This window comes from Bactrocera oleae, chromosome 4 (genome assembly GCF_042242935.1).
Source record: "Bactrocera oleae isolate idBacOlea1 chromosome 4, idBacOlea1, whole genome shotgun sequence".
NCBI classification, from domain to species: domain Eukaryota; kingdom Metazoa; phylum Arthropoda; class Insecta; order Diptera; family Tephritidae; genus Bactrocera; species Bactrocera oleae.
Genome location: NC_091538.1, coordinates 20749692 through 20766676, shown reverse-complemented (window position 1 = coordinate 20766676; position 16985 = coordinate 20749692). Strand labels below are relative to the sequence as shown.

Below are 16985 nucleotides of genomic sequence, written 5' to 3'. Positions count from 1 at the left end.
TTCCTCTGCTAAATGGATTTTCGAAATAATTTCCCGCACACACTTCCTGTTGACTACACGTAAATTACTCACCTCTAAGACGATTTCTTACTTTGCAGCAAACATTAAAAGGCAATAACCGAAAGTCTTTAAAATGTCATCGTTATGCAGTAAAATATTCACTTAAATTTCGCATCAAACTTTTTGATGGCATTTGGGCCACAACAATAGCAACATCACGCACACACATACACATTTGTCAGTTAACGTGTAAAAAACGACGAGGAAAGTGAACAAGAAAGTCATACTAACAAGCGACAAAATGGCAAGCATACAAAAGAGCAAATTCAGCACAGCGAGAGGAGCATACAGTAGAACACAAAAACAAAAAAAACTTGTAAGGAAGCGCTAAGTTCGGGAGTAACCGAACATTTTATATTGCCTCAAGAATCAAATACCTTCAAAAGTAGGCAAAACTTTATATTAAGGAATGTGACATACCAAAGAGACTTAAATAATATATTGGGTATATGAGAAAAAATCGACCAGTGAAACGGAAATTAGGAATAAGGGGAACCTTGGTCAGATTAACTGTTACTTTCCGTAAAATGGAATTTAAAATTGGGTTATATGGGAAGTAGGCGTGGGTGTGATCCGATTTCGCCCATTGTCCAATTTTGACACTGGCTCTTATTAGGCCCAGTCGTATCATTCTGGGTGTAAAATTTAATGTTTTCTGACGCGTTTATTTAGTGAGACAGGCACACGGACAGACAGTCACTCGGAGTTCAACTCGTCTCGTCGTGTATATAACTCCATATCTACTACAATTAATTTAAGGTGATACAAAGAAGCGTTAGGTGAACAAAATTGTTATACTCTCTGTTGCAACATGTTGCCAATGTATAAAGAAACAAACAATTAAAAAGAAGTAAATGTGCTAACTTAGAAGTGTTTTTGTTCTCTTGTTGTTGTAGCTGGCAGTCACGAAACGGAAATGTGGGTTGTTATGATGACGCAGGCAACTTTTATACGCTCGGACAACAAAAATGCGAGTAATATCAGGTGAAAGTTTAGAGGAATTACTAGTGTGGGGGTGAGAGTTACGGAATAAGCAAGTCCAGCAGCAATGGTGGGATGTATTAAGTAGTGTTAGTTAGTTAGAATGGTGATCTGAATTGTGAAAGTAGGAAAGTTGAGCATGAGTACTTTCGGGTAAACTATGCGAAGGAGAAAAAGAAAGACAGAGAGCATGAGAAAAAAAAGAGACATAGAAGGGAGGGAAAGTAAAATTTTGTTTGCAAAGCTGCGTAAATAATGGTAAGTGCGACTGTTTGAATTTTTGTAGCTTAAGCGTGAACTTTACTCTACTTTAGCACTTAGAGATTAGACGACGAATTCGCTTGACAAAATGGAAATAGCATTTTAAGCTTTTATGGTCTGAAATAGAGATTTATTTGACTTGAAATTTTAATTTTTCCACAGCAGATGAGTTTATAAAAGCGAATGAGGTTAGGAAACACAAAGTAACTTATTTTAACACAGTACACATAACCTTGGGCAAGTTGATGACACTTTCAGCTATATCAAATTCTGCGTGTCTGAAAACATTTTTCAAGCTTCTTCGATACACATAAGATCTTTCAATAAGAGGCATAAGTGGGCCTCACACAGAAGCTGCTCTGGCAGAGAAGAATCCAGCAAAATCGAAATTAATTCACAAGATTAGTAAACCATAAATACTAACGGATTTTGTGCTCTTTAATGTTTATGACCAGGGAGAAGCAGAAACTGTTTCAGAATGTGTCTGCACCGAGCCGCGAAGTTCATTCCGATGATCTAAAGATCAATATTCTTAGAAAATTAGAAAGCTTCAGTATTTTCTAAGCGGCGTATCAATAGACACAAGTTATAGAATATATTACATACCCGAGAAATTGAAGCATTTCGTGACCTTATGATGAAAAATATGGAGCTGGAACAAGTTTAAAGAAGTTTCAATAACATTTAAGCAAAGCGTAATAAAAATGAGATATATGTATGACCTCACTACTGCTAAGTTCTTAATCCAGTTTGCAAAATAATGTAACTTGTAAGGTAAACACGAGTTTACTTTTCAGGTGCAGAAGCCATAGTTCTTGGATTTTCAAAAATTTTGGTAGGAATATGTGGAAATTTGAATTTTCAATAAATAAAAAATTAATTTTTTAATAGAATTTTTGCTCACTTAAACCAAAATCCTCACAATGAGAAATTTTGCGAAGCTTATATTGCCATAATTTCATCAAAATTAAAACATACAAGTGAAAGTTGACTGCTACCCCAGGCGCCTGAGCGTGCAAAGACTCACTAACCCACTTTTAGTTGAAATTCGACAAACACTAGGAAAACACACAAACTAGCGTGGGCAGAGTGGGAACTGATGCAAAATAAATTAACCAATAGCAACAACAATAAAGCAAACTGAAACGAAAGCGACTCGTAAGGTTGCAAACAAATTCAAATGCCACTTGCTAACTCCTGGCACAAGCGCGCGACAAAAGTCATGACAAACAAATTTACAAGCACTTGTGACAATTGAGGTGGTAGCGAACGCTGGTAAAGCCATGAAGGAGTAGGGTGGGTGTGGCAGCTCACCGCTTTTAAGTGAAATACTACAAGAAAATTTAGTTTATTTCGTGTGGAAGAACAACAAAAACAAAAGCAGTAAATTACTGTGTTTCGCCGCTTTCCTATCGTGCGGCGCGCTTGGTGTTTGGCGTGTAGTGTTCGTCGCGCGCGATTTAGAATATATAGCCACAATTGAGTTAACTGTGTAATTATTTTTTTTGGTTTTGTGTTGTTGTTGTTTACCACATCAAGTGGACTGTGCAACCTTACTGCGACGACACTCACTAAAAATTGCATTTCTACATGCAAAAGTTTCAATCCGCTGCGGACATGCCATAAAATATGAACGAAGCAAAAAGCAAAATGAAATAAATTGGAAAAATAGTTTTAAAAAAATTAACAAATACACATGAGCGTTACTTTCTATGCAAGCTTAGCTTTTTCTTTTTAAATTTGGTTTACCACTTTTTGTTGTCGAAAATTTCCGAACTTTTATTCACTTTTCCTTTTTAACATAGAAATTATTAATATTCCTTTTATTTTCAACTTTTTGCCGCAAGCTTGAGAGCAAACAACTCGACTTCCATCACATATATACTTATAAATGTATTTGTGTATGTGGTTAAACCAGCGAAAGCTAACAAACTATTGCACCTCAATTTTTTTCTCAATCAACCTTGACTCAGATTTTATGGTTTGCTCCGTTGTGAAACCCTTTTTGTCGTATTCATTTAAGTAAATGGAAAATTTGTGTTGAATTTTAATGATATTTGCGAATGGTTTATTGAGTTCTAATGGCAATGTGATATCAGTGTGCAAGGTCAGTGGAAGAAGAATAAAAAGAGAACTAAAGCAATTGGAGAGTAAAAAGAGAGTCTTTGTGGAGACTAAAAAGAGGCAGAGGTAAGGACAACCAACTAAAACCAGATTGTCAGTTGAGCTTCTATTGCAAAACAGGTAACCCGTAAACGTGTGCAAAATATCAGATCGATATCTCAAAAACTTAGTATCAGTGGGGAGCCCCTCTCAGTATGATACTGAAAAAATTGTAACAAAAACTAATTTTTAATAAAACTTAAAAAAAAAACATGTAAGGAAGGGCTTAGTTCAGATGTAACCGAACATTTTCTACTCTCGCAAAGTCAAATGGTATACTCGTTTGATATTTCTTTATATATTTCAATATTTAGAAGTAGGAACTGTTGCCTGAATTATTTAGACAATTTTTTATCACAAGGTGGCGTACTTTACATACAATCATTGTTGCTTGATTTGCATAGTGGAAAGTGAAAGAATCAGAAGGAATTTAAAATGGTGTTATAATAGGCGTGGTTGTAATCCGATTTCGCCCATTTTCGCACTATAACATAGAAATATAAGAAGAAAGGCATCGATTATTGAATATTCATTTGCGAAATCGATAGCGTCAAAATCGATTAAGGTGATATCAGTAAGCGACTGCGTTTTTCCGAACACATGCTAACTTAGCGCCACGTTTTTTCTAAAGTTGCCGTGCATACTTTGATCCTTTTGGAATTGGTGAAATAATATTTTAAATTAACGTTTTGCTCCTGGTTTCTTGTGTTTCTACAATATTAAGGTTTGTATTAATAGAAAATAAATGTTTCATGACTCGTGTATTTGTATTGTATTAGTAATTTGTGTTTGTACCTAATAACCTTCTTTTAGCCCATTTGTGAGAAAATTTCATCTTCTGTAGAGAATAACTTTATTAAGTAGGGATTGGGTGGAAAAAAGAGTATAATTGTCTAAAAATATGATTCGTCCTTTATTAAAATTGTCAAAGATTAGCTGCCCTGGATTGCCAATACCATTCATGTTTAATAATATTTAACTATATATCCAAGAAATATTCAGGGTGGAATTGGCATTATTGGTAAACATTCCAACGCAAAGCTCGGGTACTACCAAAAGATGAAATACAGCTCGTCGCTTTTTTGGAAATTATGTTGTATCCGATAGAACTACTGGTGTGAGCCATGAGTTAATAAAACGACGAATTAAATAAACGACATCAAAAGCTTCCGCGAATACGCATTAGGAACCGCAAAAATTTTCATCATAAAATATTCATGGTTCTATAAGGCAAGATCAGTACACAGAATTTCGACACATGATATCATAGAAAGTGTACCACTTCCGATTGGCATGATGTCAGCAGAAGCAGTGGAAGCTAGAAATAAAGATTTGAGAAACTTCCGGCTTAATCGTTACGATAAGTCCATTAAATCGGAACCGTGCGGAGCCACGCCCACTTAAAAAAAATGTTTAACTGCATATGCCCCTCTCTAATGTGACTCTGTGTACCAAATAATAGTATTGTATCTTATTGTGAAGCATAGTTATGGCAATTTATTTGTTTTTGATTAATGGCGTTTTGTGGGCGTGGCAGTGGGCCGATCATGCCCATCTGCAATACCAACCGTCTTACAGTACCAAGAAAATGTGTACAAAGATATCTCAATTTTTACTCAAGTTACAGCTTACACAGACGTACGGACAGACGGTCACCCGGATTTCAACTCGTCTCTTCATCCTGATCATTTATATATATATAATTCGATTAGTTTTAGGTGATACCAACAACCGTTAGGTTGACAAAACTATTATACTTGTATTATGAAGCAACATGTTGCAAGAGTATAAAAAACGTTTCTAATTGCAGATTTCTTCACTAAATGAATAACTTTATGGTTGTTGGGAAAAAAATAAAAACTGAAGAGAAATGTGTACGAGAACCCAAAACAAGAAAGAGAGGGCATCGCTTGGCATGGCCAATCGAAGTTCACGTACAAGTCTTTAAAAATTAGTTATCAGTGACCTTGTACAAATCTATTATCTTTGTAGTACATAAGAAAATCACATTATGTATGAACGTTAATTATGGAAAAATATATGTTGAGATTCGCCCTTAATCCCAATATGACGCTGTACTCCCTCGAGTTTCATCGGTATATACGTTGATCCGCTTTGAAAAGTATTTGGATTGAAGTGAGAAGTGTTAGGAGCTTTCTACTCTGAGAAAAGTAGAGAGCTAATTACTGACATGACACCACTTTGAGGGACGGATTTAAAGCCTATTATTTGAAAAGATCGAAAGTATATTCAAAAAGATAGTTCCGATTAAATTTATTCGTTGCCGTAAATATAAGGAAGCAGCACTTAGGAAACATCGTCATTTTATTATTGTGAACTATTTCTAGTAAAGTTACTAAAAAATAAATTTTCATTGAATTTTCGCAAAAGCAGTCTGATATTTTGTAAGTTGGTTTCATTATTTCAAATATTATTTAGTTACGTTAAAAAAATTGTTTGAAAGGTTGTATTCATATTTTTGTTTTATTTTTCAATTCACATTAAATATAAACTTACCACAAGCTTCAAATATCTCTTGCGAAACTTAACGAATTTGTTATTAGTTTATGTCAATTAAAACTCGATGTTGGAAGTACTGTAATTTGAAAAAATAAGAGATAATTAATATTAATATAAAATTCATGAATTTATTACATAGAAAAATTGGTTAAGAAGCGAAATTTTGATAAATAATTGTAAGTGAAATAAATAAATCAAATAAACAAAAATATTCACGCCAACTGCCTACCACACATTCTAAAACGTGTCACTTACGAAAAAACAATAAAATATAACTCATGACTCCATTCAGCCATCAATAAAATCTACAAGTTTCTCCACCAACAGCTGACAAGCGTTCGTACGCCGCTCGGTGGTTAATGTCAAGCGCGTTGTCATTGCCCCAATTAGGTCGGTCGGTTAGTCAATATCATCGTTTGCCATGCCATTGAATTTAAACTGCCTTTTCCTGACTGCCAACAAATCCACACGCCTAATCATATAAGCGTCTGCAACTCATCTTATTTCCCGCCTAGCTGGACCAACACCACTTCACTGCACAATCCATGTAAGCAATTTCATTATCTCAACTTAATCTCTTTCTAATCTGTGTGTCCGACACGGTCGCGAATTTCATAATTTGATTTCTGCTCTGAGTCGCATTTTGTAAATATTTTTGTATGTACATTAGGGTGGTGCGTAAATATTATTGTTCAACATTTCAAAGAGTGATAGCAAAACGTAAGAGATCAAATATAAATTTTGATACAGATTGCCGATTGAAAAATACAAGGTAATTCAAAAGCTTCGATTAAAGACGTCAGCATTTTTGGAAACTTAATGTTAATACTGTTCTGCCAATTAGATGCCACCCTAACCTACTTATATTCAGGCACCCGTAGTAAAAGAAATATCTCTTACAGCTACGATACGCACACGTAGCAATGCGAGGAAAGCAATTTAACTCGGCAGCTCAATTCCAGTGTGCACGCCTTATCGCGGTTTCATCGGCACTTGCAGACCCATTGAGAGGCAGAGAAAGTCGCAAAAAGCCGCACTAACTTGAAGAAAACCCATAGCAAAAATTAAGTAGACGCAGCAGCAGCACCAGCCCATGGAGACCAACAAGCAGGAAGTCGAGTTCAAGCGAAATAAAGCAGACGTTACACAGTTAAAGTTGACGACCGGACGCTACAGCAAATTGGCTTTTATCGAGCGCACGAGATCAGTCGAACTACACGAAGTGGCAGCCGGTCTTGTATTTGAGATGCGAAGAGAGACGGCGGGCTGCAGCAAATACGCAGTCAGTCGCGTTGATTTTTAATGATGGGTGCGCACGACATGCTGCTCTACCGCGCGTTTTAATTTACCGTTCTCGCTGCAAATGGCTGCTGTACATGCCGGCCGGCTGCCTTGACTTTTAGGGTATGTACGGCAAATGAAATGAAATCATTACACTTTAAATCGTGCAAAAGCAGGAAGAACAAAGATGCCGTTTTGCAAAAGAGTGACGTTAAAATGAGTAAAAGTAATAAAAAAGAAAGGAGATCCGGAAACTTAGGCTGAGAAGGCTACGCAGGCGACGTACCGCGAGAAATTCGTAAGAACAAAAGACTAAAAAAAGGAAAGAGGGATGATGCGAAGCCAGCGTCGGTAGTGAGTCTGAATGAGGGAATGAGTTTTTGTATTGATTAAATTTCTGCCTTCTTGTCCTGCACTTCACTTTGCTTAGTTATTTATGGCGTGGCGCTTGCTGCATTCGTTTGACTAGACGCGCTCTGGTGTTAGCGCATATTACACTTATTTTAATTCGATTACAAGTCACACTTGAACTGATTTCTTGCCGCAACAAGGCGGCATACTTAAGTTGGATTGTTTCTGAAGATAAATCCAATAGTTCGCTGAACTATGCGACAAGAAAAAAAGTTACAAGTAGTACGTACTTTAAAGTATTTGTGGCTTCTCTTCTTATCGTTGTTGTTGGAAGTTTAAACCACAGACCTTCAAGCATCAAGTCCGTAAACTGCCATTGAGTCGTTAGTCCTGTCAGTTTGTTTGACAGCAACGTAAATAGCTTCTACGCGAACTTAAGCGCATGCAACACGCGACAAGGTTATTGCTATAAGCGCACAAATGGCAGCTAGGCTCTCCTCGGCGTAGAAGAGTGCAGCTAACATACATAGTAAATAATAGGTGTAGAAGTGGTAATGCAAGTGAATGTTGCACAATTTTATTTAAGCAGTACATGGCACATGTTCGCCGCGATTCGCGTCAACCAACTGACATTTAGTGTTGCAAGACGACGTAATAACATTGGAGTGTCAGCGAAGGAGTCTAAGTGCAGGCGGTGGACAAGTGGCAGGTGAGATATGGTAAATTTGAGACGGAGTTTAAGAAGTGGGTGGAGAGAAGAGCGTTGTTTATAGTTTGTGGAAAGAAAACAGATGTTTGAGTGGATTTTATAAATGACGTCAGATGCTGGGCTGGAACCTTAAGTGTTTTAATAAAGGTTCGGCAAGTTTTCAGCTCTTTTCACAATAATGATCAGCTTTACTGTAACCTATTTAAAACTTATTCGGAAAAAGAAAATTGTTAGAAGATAAGTAGATAAGGCGATCACCGAACGGCTGCTGCTGTTTTATTTATTAATGCCCAACTGGGCTAAAAGTCTTAACTTGGTAACATAGGTAAAATTTCCGGTTTAAGCTCCCTTTAAAATCAGAGCGTCTAAATTAGAAGACCAAAACCAATGAATAGTGTAAGAGAACAATTTAAAAGTATTTCAATTTAAGCTTTCTTCATACCACCCTGTATCTATGCACAGGCACTTAAAGTAGCGTACTTATTCGAGTGTGCCAAAAATGTGGAAGGTCGTCAGCGGCAGCATTTTGTGCGTATCAAGTCCTCAAGATGAAACACTTAAAATGCTGTCAGCATTGTTATTATACTTGAAATACACTCAACGAAACAACAACAATAACAGTGCATCGTGAAATTCGTGTGGGTTGATGATAGTTCCTGCACAACTATGAAAGCAATTAATGCTTAAGGGCTTAACAGCGAGATTTTTGGCTTAAGGGACTTTCGGTACGACTTTGAAAAGGTACAAAATGTATAAAGTGACTTGTGACAAGTGACTAGTAACTGAAGTGTTGCATAGTTTTATATTTTGGTGAGTCGTTGCGAAACATTTTAAAATTAAACTTTTCAAATCATTGTCTTTAATAATTGCTTCCTTTCTGCCTTTGCAAATCAAAGATAAAAACAAATAAAACGATGCTAGAATGAGCGGAAATGAAAGTTTATTTACTTAATTAAATTGAAACGTTAGCTTTATTTAGTAGCAAGTATAAAGAAACATATATTGTTGATTAAACTGCCTTTTGAATGAAATAATTGTCATTTAAATCAATTGCTTTTCAAGTCAAGGTGCATAATTTTTCAGTACGGTGTAGTTCAGTTCAGCTCTTTAGCTCTGTCAAGTCATACCGTTTTATGTGAGTGACTCGAAATGTCAAATATGTGAATCGTTGCAGGAGATTAGTATATATGTATAACTCGAATAGTTTAAGGGTTATAATAGATATATATGCAGTAGGGTGCTTTTTTTTTGAACTATTATTATTTTTTCGATCCAATGTTAAAATTTGTTGGAAACACCAAAAAAAAATTCCCTGAAAGTTTGAGCTCTTAATATTAATATTAAGTACTAGACCAAGGCCTGAAAAGATTTTTCATCTAAAATACACGTAAAACTTGATTTTTTTTCTTTTTAATTTTATAACCCCGTGGCCTTTGATGCAATTATCTCACCCGTCATTAGGTATTCCTCCAGTCCTAAAAGAAAAATCTTTTCGAATATTGAAGTTAAATTTAATAAAAATCATAGAGGTCTCCAGTAAGACGTTTTTTGGAGCTCTCGTTCTCAAAACGAAACTAAAGCACGTTTCACACATACGTAGTGATAAATACTCAGGGTTTCGAGAGCAGTAGCCAATATTACTAGATGTTGCGTGAATACAACTTCAAATTACACGCCAAAAGCCGGTTTTATCTTTTTCACCCGCAATTATCTATATCAGATTTATTACAGCAATATAGCAAAGGTGGAAGATATGATTATTTTTTTATTTCTATTAGACAAGCTTTCCTCGCTACTTCTTGAATATAATTCTCGTCTACTCGAAGTAGAAAATTATTAAAAACTTAGAGCGTAAATTACCTAGATCATACCAAAGTTGCGAGCCCTTGACTTCCAAAGGTTATGGTCGATAAAAATTTAATAAAATTATGCAGTCTTGCTGACGAAAGAGATAATATATCAGTGGTCGAACCCAAAATGTAAAGATTGTGTTTGCGAGATTTATCTGCAGGAAATGGCGAGTAGATAATGAGAATAAGGGAGAGGAAGGAATTAGGTAATTTAGACTGTTTGCAGCTAACAAGACTGTATATATTTATGCAGCCGGGGTCGTTAAGTCTTATATGAAGAACAAATGGAGTATCTTAACAAGTTTTGGAGATAAAAAATATGTAATATAATGACAACGCAGAGTTTGAAGAAGAAATAAACCACCGATAGAAGGGTGGAATAATATATCTTTGGTTGCTTGAATGTTGCTAGGAGTGATACAAAACACATTTTTTAATTCAATTGGCGCACCCTGTATACACACGCATCCACAACAACGCGCATGTGACCCATTTCAATAAGAAAACGCAACATTAGTTGCGGCAATAAAGTGCAGACACTCCTAACGGTAAGATATTAAATGCATTTCCTGCATTAATTTCGCGTACTCAAAACGCGAGACTTTTATCTGTAAATGTGTGTGTGTATGAACACTGTCATCATAACAAATGTTTTCACGCTGACAAACGTGGCAAGCGGCAATCAGACATTGCAATATTTTCGCTATCAACATGAAATCAGTTTAAATTAACTGTCTGTGGCAAGTTGCGTGTATTGAAAATGCTTGCTACATGTTTAACCAATTCATTGCACAAGCACACACCCACACTTGCAACAATAAGAGCAACAAGATAATGCAACAAAGCGAAATGTTGAAAAAGTGCACGAACAATTCCAATAAATTTGTATGTGAGTGGAGAGATGAATGTGCGAGTTACTTGGAAGTTGCAACATTGTCAACACGGTGGCGTCGTAATGCCACAAAATGCGGCAGTGATGAAAATTACAAAACATAAATGTAAGAAAATAGTCTGGCACCCAAGAAAGTCAATGAAAGTGCTTGCAACGCAGCAAAGAGCGTGTATGAGCACGTGCAACATGGAATCAGCCAAGAACACCAGCAGGCTTGTGTGGAACCGCCAACCGTGGCTAGCTCGCTAGCTAGGTGACTGCGTTGATTATGTGGCAAGCGCACGCTGCCTTAGGTGTGCCTACTAAATACCTCTACAAACATACACGTGTGTGTGACTATGCAACATGTGCAAAAACAGTTCCTGCCACGCACCGTCAATTACACATACAGCAATAAGCAGATATGCATTTAATGGTTTTATCTTCCCCGCTCTCCGGTAGCCGATGATGTTGCAACATTGCTACGTATGGGCCTAAGTGCATGTATAATGTGGCAGAAATAGCGCATTTAAGCGTCTACTACGCATACTTATGTTTACTTGTATATTTTTCTGCCGCTGTCTAACTATTTGTGGCAAATAACTGTACATAAATGCTATAGTGATACCGCGCTGATGGCATTGCACTTTTATAGTTGCACGCGGCGTGTAGCGGCGGCAGCAGCGCCATGCTGCTGCAAAAATGGCAGGCGCAAATAAAAAGAATTCCAGCACATCATCGTTGCATGCACATCGCTTTGGTTACTTTATTTTTCATTCACTCCTTTCCATTTGCTTGTTTTTGCATTTTCCCTTTTTATCTTTTATTTTTTCAGTATAAATGGATCCTTTAGTAGCGCTGTCGCGACTCCGGCCTTAGGGAGCTTTGGGTGTGGTGCATGAGTATGGCAAAGAGTGGATATGAACGTGCGTTGCGCGCGTATGGCAGCCGTGTTGCACATATGCATAAGTAGGGTATGTCCCCAAATGAATAGAAAGTCGTAAATGTGCGACTACAAATGCGATTATGTATAAGTGCCGTTATGTTATAAATTTTATTGTATAGAAATTTGGTTTGTGGCAAGTAGGAATGAAAGAAAAGTAAAGAAAGAAAAGTGGGATGAATTAGATATGAAAAATATTTGAAAGTCTTCGACTAGTATGAATGAAAGTCATGACGAAAAATTCGTAATGGCAGCTACAGGACTTGGAAGGAGTTATAACACAAATTCCCATATTTGAATAATCGGTTCCCGTTAGCAGATCTTGTGTTGCGGACAGACGGTTAAGATAGAGTACTTACCTAACCTTTCATAAAAGTTACTACTTACCTATAAATTTTGTTACATATTAGAGCTAAAAACAATAACTTCCGGAACTACAAATTTTAGACATCCTACGCTTACGCCCATTTATAAAATTTTAGTAACTAAAATCCACAGAATTGAAAGTTAGTACGGATATTTTACAGAAGAAAACTATAGTGAGAAAAATTGCTTTCAGGAGCTCACTAAGCACTCAATAGGGCAATTAGCAAGTTTTTTGGGATTTCCCTTCTTAACAGGATAGTAGCTTATAGTATAGTAGATGAGTGGGAATGTATCCTAAGAGCAATTTTCGTCTGATTTCTTTGACCTCTTTTAATTTCAAATATAATTATTTTTAAGCCTTATCGGAATCATAAATAAAGATCACTCGAGCTTTCTTAAAGCTCTACTTGCTGAATGAAATCAAAATATATGGGCGACATTTGGTCTTTTTAGTACTAGGGAAAGTCAGAAGATAAAGAAGATTTAATAAGAGACGAATATTGGTAATTCAATTCGCTTACCATTTTGAAGCAAAGAAAAATTATGAGCTATGATAAAGTATTGAAGATTAAACCACAATAGTTTGTGAATAAAGATATATAGACTCATAATATTATATACAATACAAATATATCATATCCAAATTTAATACAATTTCGCTAGAGTAAGAAGTATAAAAAACCTTACCTCAAAATGTTTCCATATAAACTGTAAAGCAGAACTAAACAATTTTCTGCAGTATCATGATACTTAAATAAAACTAGCCACCGCTATGTCAGCAGTCAATGGAGAGGCGACACAATCGCACACAACTCAATGATACTTCAAATCACGCAGCTATGGCACGTGTGCTCAAGTTAAAGGGGAAATGGTTATTAGCTAAGCACTGTTGCCTTACACCGCTCACGAACGCCGACAGCTTAACCAAGCTAAGCGACAAAGTGTGGCGGTTATGCTGCGTGAATTATTAGCGCCACGGCGCTGACTTACGGCACCCTAGTTGCTTATATGGCAGCCCCTACTAGCTTTTGCTGTCTTCTTCGGCAGACTTATGACTGGCATCCTCATTGCCAAGAGAATTATCGTTGACAACTTCAAATAACACAATTTACGCTCTAAATTGAAATTGTGTGTGGCATGCTTTAGCACAAGGGTCAGGTGACAATACTGGTGGAATTTATCTTATTTTTATATTGTAATATATTAATAGCATATATTCCGCTATAAACTCAACTGATTGAATCAGACGTTGGTGGAAAGCATACCAAAACATAAATAGTTTTCACCGTAAGAAGCCGGCTTTTAATTTTTTTGTTATTGTAAAATATGTTTAGATCTTTAAAAATATTTATTTTTACTTTTTTTCTTGATAATTTAGTTTTGGTTCTAGCGATAACAAAATTAAAGAAATATTTTTGGAGAATAGTAACGGGTAGACAGTGTTTGTCTATTAGAAATTGAGGTTCGTACAACCGGTTTTGTAGGAATGGCTTTATTTAACGACCACTTCACTTAGTTCAAACTTAGTTACATACTTTTTAAAAAAAGACCTTCAGTTATTCCAATCCTGATTATTTGGTATCATTTTCTTCACTTCAAATCTCTAGCTCTTATTTTCCTTATAATACTGTTGTCTGCTTGCTTGCGTAAGCTGGAGAACATTTTATTCCTTTAATTAAAAATACATCGAGTATGAGCCATGAAGCATATTTGCTGAGGTATTAAGCTCATTTGTAAATCAAAAGTTTTATTGGGTCCACTGACGACCGATTTCGGAAAGTCGAGTCAATAGCGAAAGTCGCCGGTCTTTATTGAACTAACATGCGTTATTCAATAACGTTCGATTCCTTCTATAAGATATTGCGATCGATTATAGACTTTTGGACTGAAATATATGACTATTTGACTTTAAAATCTTCGCTATATCAGCGATAATCACCCCGTATCTATCAATATTCGTAAATAACTAATTTCCATGTTGCTTCCACAATTTTCATGAAAGTTCTTTACTTTAATTACTAACATTGGCGACTTTACATGTAGATTGTTTTAAAGCTCAGTCTTTTACTTTTTTACTCTTTTCTCACATTGCTCCCTTCACGCCTTGCTACTTTGCTGACGAGCACGTTTCGTCTACATTGGAATTCAATTCAATATTTTCATTTGTTAAAACGTTTTTATAGTCTATTTAGAAATCAATTTATAGTATGCCATAAAAATGGTTGCAACTGGTCCCAGCACACCGCTGTGTACACCATGCGCTCTCACTCTCGCCGCTGCTGCCGAAGCTTCTGTGCGTGTCTTTCGATTTCTGTCGTAAATTTACTGCTCCGTCACTGTTGGTTTTATTTTTGTTTGCCTGCACAGCGATTTTATAACATTGTTAAAGTGATTTTCATGACATTTTTGATAGATTTAATTTTTGTTTGTGTGGCGTTTTTTCGGTGTGGCAGCGTGTGGCATGTAGCCTTGGTTAGTTTTTATTTGAATACTTTTTGGCATTTTCGTTTATTTGACTTTGGCACATTTCATTAGAGCCATAACACGAGTAAGCGTCTTTCTAACAGCAAACTTTTTTTTAAGACCCCTCTTTTCTGCCACAGAGCGGCGCGTAAGGTGTAAATAGTGAGAGGCGTGTGTAAAAGGTCTTGATTAGCACAACAATGTTGAGGAGTAGGCGCGCATTTTTTATTTAATGCCTACATTTTTAGCAATTGTGAGTCTGTTTGAGCATAAAAAGTTATTTTTGCTCATATGCTTAAAGAAAAGCACTAAAATTCACAATCAATATAAAACCTGAGAGTAAATGCGCGTGTCACATAAACGAAATTGAAACTGATATACCACTTTATGCGCCAAATCGCCTTTTTAGCATACCCTCTGCCAACACCCTGCTTCTACACGTATTGCCAATGTTGATATAATTGCCTTGGAGCAATAAAAATTGTAAAAAAAAATTTTTCCTTTTTTATTAAAACTGAAAGTGTAGTGAAATTTTGCCTGTAATTTCCTAGTGTCTGTTTTGCAGCATACAATGGACATCTAATATTCGTGGGATAGCAAGCCGGGAAAATGCGAAAATTTCCTTTTACAATCACGAACAAGCGTTATTACAATTGCCATAGAATTGTGCAATTTTGGAATTTTTTTCTGGTTCTCAGACTTGCGTTGACCGCAATAAGCTTGTTACTCTGTTTGGTGCGCCACAGGATTCCAATCACAGTCGAAAACTCCAATAGACATTCAGTGGTCATAGGCAATAGCCGTTTTCGACTGCTTGTAACTTAAAAAGGTTTTTATTGTTTCCCAAATAGATGCGAAGAAGCATATGTGTATGCCCGCTCAGCTTAACAGAATTTTGCTTCGAACCCAGTAATAACAATGAACATGGCTTGAGGATTTGAATAAGAAAAGAAAACCGCTGAATCAGCAGATTTGGCGGAAATGTAAGAAAATCAAGAATCGTATAAGTGTTCTATATTTCATATAAACATTTTGAAAATTTTTAAAAAAATTGTTGCTTACATTAAAGTGCACAACATAAAAACATATAAAATCAGTTTCTCTGTGCAAACTCTACGTAGAAACCAAACAATACAAAATCAGCTCTTTCTTTAGATTTAGCGTCATACTTGAGTTAGAAATGAATCCTTATAAACATTGTAAGATGTGTTGCCTACATTCAGGCGTTTTCCTAAATAAAAAAATTGTGGTATAGACTTAAGAGCGACGGCTGGTGAACAAATTTGCGATGATATTCCACGCGTATTATTAGGTAATTCGTGCTGGGAAATGGAGTTGAAACACTGTTAACGAATATTACAATGCTGTGTTTTTTTTATGAAGGCCTGAAGCTTCCTTTTCAGCGGGATTTTCTTTAGTACGGCATACTTTTTGAGGTAGAATTAGATAACTTTAATGAAGTCCGACATATATTTAAGATTATCGAAGCTCCTTCCTTTTGAAGACTGATTGTAAGTCAACAAAGTTATAGCCTTACATTAATTTATATATCCCTCAAATAATTTCACACCTGTCCTAAATAATGCTGGGTTAAATAATGATCTAACAACTGAAGCATACTACCAGACTTTTCACATATGATAGCTCAAAGTATGGCCACAAGCAATTTTATTATTAGTTCCAAAGTCCGCCTTTTGCATTTCCCAAGGATGCAGCTATACAGACGCGTACAAATGCCGCGCAGACAATAGTCGGAAAAGTTACAGCATCTCGACGATAGTATTGCCATTTGAGCTGTCAATTTTTATTGTTAGATGACCGAACTTTGTGTCTGGTTGATTTCAGCTGCTGTTTTTGCAATTTTTTCTTCCTTATAGAAACTTCTGTTTAATTTTGATTGCCTGACTTTGTAGTGTCGCAACCGCCGCTCGCGGCGGTGATTGGCCGTCGCCGCAGAACACAATTCTTCCGTTTCCGGTGCTCGGGCCACTCGTCTCGGCTGTTTGTCTTCTCTCTTGTTTGTATTGTTGTAAGTTTAAATATTTGTGCTCAGTTTGGCAATTATTTGTGGCTGCTGTTTGGTAGAGTTCGGTCCATTCACATGTGTGTTTTAGAAATGTTTTATTTTCCCATCCCTTTCTATTTGATCGAAACTTTATTAGAATT

The 16985-nt window shown here is 36.3% G+C and overlaps 1 protein-coding gene across 1 annotated transcript in view; it reads right to left on the bottom strand.

Annotated features, from left to right (window-relative positions):
* Fili (Fish-lips) overlaps window positions 1-16985 on the bottom strand; it is a 233661-nt gene that overhangs the window by 45448 nt on the left and 171228 nt on the right. Inside the window, exon 3 of the mRNA XM_014230280.3 lies at window positions 5983-6061. The gene's annotated coding sequence lies outside the window, so the exon portion shown is untranslated. The remainder of the gene's footprint in view (window positions 1-5982; window positions 6062-16985) is intronic.